Genomic DNA, 8,436 nt, shown 5'->3' with positions numbered 1-8,436 from the left:
ATTTGGCAAGCCATGCTTTTGTTCTCCAACCAGCACTGACTCAAGGAACAAAATACTATCCATGCATATTTTTTGCAATTTAAGAAGGGTGCGTTTGTACGTTTGTGTTATGAGTGCTTAGTTTGCCAAATTTTATCTAACACTCTGGATGTTTACACGCAAAGGATGTCATGAAGCAAACTGTCTTGCTTCGTATTACTTCGCCTTTTAAACGGAAAACTGCACAATATGGCCATAAACTTCAAACACCGTTAAAGGTGCAAATTATAAAATGGGATGATACACGTGCGTGACTTTCTATTTTACGCTGCTAGTATGATTCGCTTTCAACTCCGGTTATGTCGCAGCTGTGGAAATCTCCACTTCTCGTGAATACGCGCATTTTGAAGGTTTGCAACGTTACTGCTTCTCATCGGTTCTCGATTCCTAGCTTCTTTGTGCCAATGTCGGCACTTTTTGAGCGTAGCTGCCGTCTGGTGCTTAATATAATCGTTTGAATGTGGAATCACGACGCTCAGTAGGCGAGTTGGTAGAGAATGTTTGATACACTACTAAACATTTTATGACAACTAACGGATATAGCTTTGAAATCGGGGTCAGAGAATGTTGCGAATGGCTTTTCTCTTTTTTTTGTGTTTACTGTTTTCAAAAACTGATAGTGCTAAGCTTAGCTTTTTAGAGCAATATTCAGAGGGGTGTGACTGCCCATTGCCGCCGAATAGTGCGGAGTAAGAAATATATAGACACAGAAAGCAGTCGCCAGCCTTACCGCTCTATATTGGATGCTAGCGCCACCACTGAAGCGAACGGCGCTAGTGTCGACCTAGGGGAGAAAGAAGGATCACGTGACTCCTCTTACTGCTGCTGAATCAGACACTCGATTGAATTTGTGCCCTTTAAAAGCTAATAGTCGCGTTTGTTTATTTCTGTAGATTTGGTTGATATAGAGTGCCACCTTTCACCTTTTGATCTTGACGTTACTGAGGCTGCTGAAGTTTATTTAGGCTGTTGCTACGGTCCGTTACTGCTCTGTGCCCGGACCTAAGCGAGGCAACCCGGCGCAAGCTCCCATTGCTACCCGAAGCATAAGCTCCTCTCCCTCCTTAATTAAAATTTGAATGGGCAAATCAGCGAGTGATCATTCTCATGATGTGCGCTGCAGACAATTCAGCGATCGAGAGTTTGCCCATACAGTTGGCGCTAAAACTTCGGTGAGCTGCAAAAGAAACAGCTCACGCGTTCCAATTTGCACTCATAACTTGTGAATTCTAACGATACTATTGCTGGAAGGATGTAAAAGATGCTGGCTTCTTCATTAAGCAGTACCCTCCCAAAGAAGGGTGGGATGGTGCGAAGGCCAGAAGGTCTCAAATTATTTTAAATGAACACGTTGACACAGAAGTTTCACTGAAGTGAACTAGAATATTCTGCCGCCTCGGGCAGCGGTATGCATGGTGAGTTGTCTGAGGCAGCGTCTTCAGTACTGTAGCAATTTCAAATGACAGCGTCCATGAATAAATGAAAGACAGAGCACTGTATGCATGTTGTGATGTGCTGATCGAGATGTGGGTAAAAAAATAAAAAAAAAAAAAACCTAGTGTGTGCAGCAATAACAAATATCCGCTCTAACCAAGAGTGCCACAGTGCGCAAGAATTCGCTGCGTGGAACACACGTCTTCACACTTGCTAAAAAATTAATTCATGTCATCCCCGCAGTCAAACTTGCTTGCTGTACTTAACGCTCAGGGAGCAGGCGAACGGTGCCGCTTCCGCCGGCGTTACGCGAAAGCGCTCAACCTCTGTCAGGCTCCTGGCAGTCCTCTACTCTTGCACAAGAATCCCATTACCTGGGTACTGACTGCTTCTGTGTTAGATTCAGTGGTTTATTTTTTTTTCATGACAGCAGAAATGATGCAGCCGGTGCGCGTCGTCGTAGCACTAAAGCTCGCCAACTTCGATAACTCTGATTCGGTGAAGTGCTCTTCTGCCGAATGACTGGGCCTCATACCTCGAAATAAGCTCGTACAGGCCTAGCCCTAGGTGATATTAAATAAATAAATGAATGTAATTCTAACGCGCAACTGAACTGCCTAGAAAAGCGCCCTACAGAAGCCGTTCAACTTCCGTTATATCCCACTTATTTCATCATTAGGGCGCTTGCGAGAGGTGGCGCCACGGTATGTCTTCGCGCCCAAAACGTACTTTACTGCATCGACGTAGAGCATTCTGAACACTCACTAGCCCCTGCGTCATGGCTGGTCAAGAGCATGAGGCCACGCGCTGAAAATTACACCTGGTGCGAATGCCTGCGATGTCTTGTTCTGGGAATGACTTCTGCGCGAGTGGAAGTTCATGAATATTTTACACGTGTGATATCAGGCTGTGGCGATGACCTAGTTGTCTAATGCAGCGCTCTTCAACGTGGGTTTGAGTGATATTTGTGGCCGTACGTTATTTTTCTGTTCTTTATTTATTGTGCGCCCTAACGCCAAACTGGGATGACTGATTAGCGGCTGTAGTGCGTTAGGGGTTCATAGCGGAAATCTTGTACGATATTTCGTTACGCACATGCAAGAAAGTACAATATTCTTGCCTGCGGGTAAAAGCAAAGAGCAAAAAACGCCATTTCTCTTGATCCAATTCAGCTGCTAGCTTATGCAGCTCACTTGGTCGAAAGGGCGCCGCCGTAATCCAGAATGAGAAACACGTGTCTTAGAAATATAAAATTCAATGACAGAAATTTCGCGCCATTGTCTTTAGACTCTAAGTAGTCTGCATAACAGAGGGAAACGCACCACATAGGCCACAAAAGGTCCTTTGTGTTTAAACATGATATTTCTTACGCCAAAAATGTGCTATATTTACATGAAATGTTTACATGGCATTTAAGAAACGCAGCGAAAGATACCTGAAAACTTTAGATTAAGAGAGCAAGAAGGTCACAAGTGGCAAGCCTTGAAGGGAAATTGCTAATGAACACGTAGCTTTGCGTATGACTTACTGACATGTGTTTGCGATTTGTACTGATGTTAGAGGAATAATTCAAAAATATTTAAATATTCTTGAATGTGAAAATTGTGTTTACGCTTCCTCCCATTTTTTAGTTTTCAGTCAGTGATTTCTTCGAGCCTGAATTGTAAACAAGTCTGGAAGAGAGAAACTCAAGTAGATGCACCATGCAGTCGCATATGCGCGAAACACAAAATCGGGTGACTGCGAATGTTACTGGGACTTTATTGCCTCACTTAGCCTTATTGGCTTGCACAAAAAACCCTTTTAAACTTTATTTAATGTAGATCACGCGTAAAAAAAGCATCGTGTGGTAGCTAGGCGTAACTCATCGTTTTACCGACTCTTCCTGGTATGTCTTGGCGTCCTGTGCATTTTGAACTCACTATCATCAACCTGACTGCACCCACTGCTGAGTAAACGTCTTTTCTTATCCCTTCAATTAACTCGGTCCTGTGTGAGCAGCATCTAAATGTTCATCGCAAACTTTCTAACCTCATACACTCTGTTTCTGTTTGCAATCATTTAGGTTCGCGATCGAATGCGAATGAGATTTCCCAGCTCACTGAATAGTGAATGTCATTCGAACCTAATGAGATTCAACGTTCTCCTGCAGCAGCGAAAAATGACACTAAATGCTAATTTCATTCAATTTGAATGGCTGCGAATTTGCTAATGTGACAAGGGTCTAAGGTATTTAAGAATAGTTAATTATTATGTTCTGCGAACTCAACTAACAACAACCCATTGCCATCTTTAGCTCCTATTGCCGTATTTTTGCACTGGCTGGTCGACAGCCTACTTCTTGCTTACTGAAGTACCCCTTAAGTGCAGCTTGTACATAGTATTTTAACTTCGCTCATTACTGATTTCAGATCTTCATAGAAGCTTTCAACTACATTATAATCGTCACTAGACATAGGCGTGCAGCAAAGATTGCACAATCATTATTTAATATCATATGAGCCTAATTATCATACTTGCCATTCTATTATTATTGCCTAGAATTCCTCTCAGTTATCATCCATATATATCTACAGTTTAGCACATGCCAGACCTTTAGTAAAATATTTGCGCATTTGTCTTCCTAACCGCATTAAGTCCTGTGATACAACATTTCATGTCTTAATAACCGACAAGTCCCCAAACAGTACTGATAGACTAGGCTAGCCTAACTAAATAGGTTCTAGCGTTAAAATTTGACATTGTCTGTCTCCAATGACGGCTTGCATGGAACCCGAGGTTGCTATCCCCCTATGCTGCATCCGTGGTCACTTACTATGCAGCCGTTTAGGATTGAAGTGGGAAAATAATTTGGTATATATTCGTATAGGAGGTGCTTACCCTTTGCTTCACAAGGGTGGCCAAATTCTACTCTATTTCGAAAGTTTGTTTTGAGGGAGGGTTAACAGGATTTGGGCCGCACCCCAGACCTGGTTTTGCAATTTCATTGACGCGCGGACGCTTTCATTGATCCGGCAGAGAATAGCGTGACTCCTGGATTCGAAACACAGCTCGCTTACATGCGAGGTGAATGCTCAATACCTATGCTAGCAGTGCTCTCTATCTTATTTATTTTATTGTATAGTGAGGTGGACTGCGTTGGGATAAATTTTCTTGTGGTTTTGGGCATATACGTATCCAGCAAGATAGGAGTTCCGAAGCACCGATCTAGCGATGGGGACATCAGTTGCCGTCTCGACAAATGGCGACTTCTCTTCCCTGTGTTTCCTGACACCTCGTGACCAGATAGCCTGGAGCGTTTTGTCAGTGATTAAGCCGGCGAAGAAATGCCAATGAAGCCGCCACATTTATAAATAGTCACCTGGCAGCAATTTTGTTTCAGGTTAATCAATTTCCATTATAAAGGGGAGACTTTCTAATGGACTGCTCTTGCTTTATTGCGTACTTTCTAGTTTGCTCTGCAAATATGTGCTTGAAGGATTGAACCATCAGGTGGTTAAAACTGAATATTTACAAAGATTGATGCCGTCATAGATACGTGTCGTGATAATTTACTTCTGTAAAAATTGATTTCCTACAGAAATTCTCTATTTGATATGTTATTTTATTGCGAACAATGAATAAATAATACAATCAATATTCCCGGATTATGCCATTAATCATCATGCTCTGTGTACGTCCACAACACTAAGAGTTAAAGCGAAATTGTGCTTGATAATTGGTTCATATGACAGGACATGGCTAGCGTAGTTAAGAGAAAAGCTGATAGATGAAATACATTGAATATAATAGTTCGTGTGCACTTTTTTTCAGCACGCATTCAAGAGTGGACAACTACCCCTCAGTGCCCTGAACTCCATTCATAAAATTAGGCGGTGTAAAGCCGGTACTTATCCGAGACTGCTCGTCTACAGACCTCTCAGAGTCATCGATAAATGAAGATTCATAAAACTGCCATCTCGAATTATGCCCTCAATGATGAAATGAGATACACAACTCAGTTTTCGTCTGTGCCGGAAAGTGTTTTATTCAGCAGTCGGCGAAGATATATATCTCCCCCCCCCCCCCCCCCCCCCACCGTTATTATTTTGATTTTTTTATATCACTAATATTGGTTATTTCCACCTTTGTTTTCTGGAGTGAATGCATACTCTAATATATTGCATATATTTTGATGTATGCGCGGTGTCGGAATAAAATCAGAGAAGCGCTTTTGGCCCCCGCCCGTTATTTTTATATGAATATTCTTCATTATATCTTAAAAAAAAAAAAAGAGCGGACCATTAGCTGGGATCGTTAGACGGTAGGCGATTAACACGACCATAAATATTCCCGACATGCATTAGCTCACAACAATGCCAATAGACTTGGAACTACTGCAAGTCTTGTATGACCAAGAGAAATTTCAGCGCTAGCCTTGAAGCCGTCACTAGGTGATTATGCTGATTCATGAATCAAACACGCACCGTTCCATTCAGGACCGCAAATATTGTCCACCCCGTAAGGGGTGGCTCAATTAGGCCTGCACTGAAAGCTTTTGGGGCTGAACGCAAGGTTTCTAATCTCCAGAAGATACTTCCCATCAAGAAGCGTAACACTGTGCTTTGAAAGGCTGTCTTGTCGATTAGCCCATATACGTCCGTCGAGCCAAATATTCTAAATTTACTCTCTTGCCGCTTATAAACTGTGTGGATCTGGAGTGAGAGTTTCGCAATGTAACAATTTCGTGTCCCAGCTTGCTTAACTGGCGAAGGTGAAATGGGGCCAGAAAGATTTAGCAGGAGCTTTATTTACACTCAAGATGGGCCTGCTATTGCTGCGCAAAATAATGAGGTGCCGGAGAGGGACGGTGCGCTCCTTTTGAAAGGTTGGCGCCTTTAGGCAACCGAAATGCACGTGCGCACTTCTCTCGCGAAGTGAACTAGAAGCACGCCGGAGCCATTAGCAAAACATCTGAAGTGCCGAAGCGCTGCAAGGAAGGCTGCATAGCCGCATGAGTAATGGTACGGTAAAGCCCATGATTCCCAAGCGGGAACTGCGAATATTGGCGTGCCATGCAAAGCTTCGTGAAATGAAGAGAAAGTGGAAAAACAGTGCCCACCTTGTAGATGCGCGCTCGAATTATGCGTTTGTGTACCAAATGGAGGTAGCAAAAAGAAGGAATTTGGAAAACGGACGACATATGTGCAACAAAATGGCTGTCGGGATTTTTCAACCATCTATATACACAGTTTCTCGGTTCTTTTTCCTTTGCCCGAATTGACACGATGAACTTATCTCTCTTCTTTAAGTTATACACAGTTTTGTAAGCAGTGTAGATGTTGACCACGTTGCCTTCTCTATTTTACTTAATTTATTATTTATTGCAAATACATACAAGTAAGTTGGACATTATTGTAAGGAGGTTTATTGCAATCACAAAAGATCAAAAACAAAAGTGTGCAAACGGCGACATCAAATTATGTGTACCACTCAAACGCGATGAACTTCTACCTTAATTAAGGTGGATGGCAAAACATTCAATACAATGCGGGAAATATCTAATTAGTAAATATGTTACATATGCATAGAACACACACCGGAAGTATCGAATAAATATTATTGTAATGTTTTGAAAGCGAGATGAAAAATTTGCTACGCACAATATCTCACCCGAAAGCAAATTTCATTCTGCGACAGTTTGCGGAATTAACGAAAACTTAAATAGGTCGATACTATTTTGGTAAGGCCTGATCATTTATTATTGTTGCATTTATAAAAGTAATAATGAAGGTGATTTAAATCCGACTAGGGGTTTTCTGCGTTATAGCAATGTTTATGCTGCGCAAAAGCTTTAACCTCAATATTCTCATGCGTATGGGTATCAGCTTCCATCTCAAAGTTTCTGTGATTTTCGAACCTCTTATCTTCTAACCGTAGATTTTTGTGACGAATTTTACAGCCCTTTCCTTATTGCGCTCTAGGTAACCTTAAAGAACTCTTGAAAGCGGCCCTCGCTGCACAAGCGTGTCCTACAACCGGCCTGCTATTAGTAACATACAAATCTTCCTTGAAAGCTCAGGGTGCATAATTGAAATTTCTTTGTAAACTGTGCTAAAGACGACATGCTTTAGCGTTTGTGAATGTCAGTGTGTTATTTCCAGCCTGTTCTAGTAGTTTATGTTATTCCCAAGTATTTATATCCATTGACTGATTGTACTGCACCATTCTTTAGGAAGTATCCAATAGATATCTTGCAATTTTTTGTTCGTAAATTGAACATGATAGCATTTTGCTACATTGAAATCCATATTTCATTAGGCACAAGTTTCTGAAAAGCAGGACATTTGTGTGCTTGCGATGTCAGTGCACGTTAAGGAAACCCAGGTGGTCGAAATTTCCGGACTCTTCCACTACAGCGTCTCTCATAGCCTGAGTCGCTTTGGGACGTTAAACCCCATAAACCAAGACTTAAAATTTAATAAGTAGCCACAATGACTTCCGCAAACATTCTGAGGACACTTCAAAACCCGAGGACATTGATATAGCTAACAAATGAGTTTGCATTTCACTATCACAAGCACAGGTTCTACATAGACAAATAGCGAGAAGAACAAGTGTAATCGAAATTGACTTCGGCCCTCATGAATGCCCACAACAGAGAAAAATATTTTCATAACTAGCCACATTGTTGCCGAGGAGACACACTGTTCACCTAGGACTTTCGACCATTACCGTGAAACGCGTCAGGTATTTCTGATGGTCTTTAGTGGTGTGGGATGATGGATGGGTGTGTCTCCCCTCCATCATTGGGAACTAAGGTGAAACGACTGATTAGATATGTCTGGTTTTGCTTCCTTAACAAACAAAAAATCTAAAGTTGCATTTTGCGATCATTCGCCTGAACAGTGCACATGAACTATTTTTAGCAATTAAAGGAAGCTTTCTCTTGGTGAAGTAAATTCTAAGATATAGGTACTACCT

The sequence above is a fragment of the Amblyomma maculatum genome, chromosome 4, assembly GCF_055883805.1.
Source record: "Amblyomma maculatum isolate TAMU_Amacu chromosome 4, ASM5588380v1, whole genome shotgun sequence".
In the NCBI taxonomy this organism is placed as follows: domain Eukaryota; kingdom Metazoa; phylum Arthropoda; class Arachnida; order Ixodida; family Ixodidae; genus Amblyomma; species Amblyomma maculatum.
Note: the sequence above shows the minus strand (reverse complement) of the source record.